Source organism: Orycteropus afer, unplaced genomic scaffold (assembly GCF_000298275.1).
Source record: "Orycteropus afer afer isolate SDZICR_OR568_19922 unplaced genomic scaffold, OryAfe1.0 scaffold00423, whole genome shotgun sequence".
In the NCBI taxonomy this organism is placed as follows: Eukaryota; Metazoa; Chordata; class Mammalia; order Tubulidentata; family Orycteropodidae; genus Orycteropus; species Orycteropus afer.
This window is the reverse complement of record NW_006922010.1, coordinates 2,641,920-2,642,476: the sequence shown is the minus strand read 5'-3', so window position 1 is coordinate 2,642,476 and position 557 is coordinate 2,641,920.

Here is a 557-nt window from a genome sequence, read left to right as displayed (position 1 = left end):
TAATTGAGAAGAGACATATGGGAGGGCTGGTGTGGAGTAGTCCTCTGAAAAATTTATACTTTTAAATGCTAGTATAAAACATGAAGAAATATCTTTTATCGATAACCTAACTTTACACCTTGAGAAACTAGAAAAACAATAACAAAATAATCCCATAGCTAGTAAAAAGAAAGAAATAATAAAGATGAGAGTTGAGAGAAATGAAATACAGAACAGAAAAACACTAGAGAGAATCAACAATCCCAAAAGTTGGTTCTTTTAATAGATAAGTAGAATTGTCAAGCTTTTAGTTAGACTGAGAAAGAAAAAAAGAGAGAAGATATAAATATGAGAAATGAAAATGGAGACATTACTACTGATACTACAGATATAAAAAGGATTATAAGCGAATACTTTGAAGAATGGTACACTTTCTTAGTTCTCTAGTGCTGCTATAACAGAAATACCACATGTGGGTGGCTTTAACTGATAGAAATTTATTTTCTCACAGTGTAGGGGACTAGAAGTCCTAATTCAGGGTGCCAGCTCTAGGGAAAAGTTTTCTCTCTATATTTTGG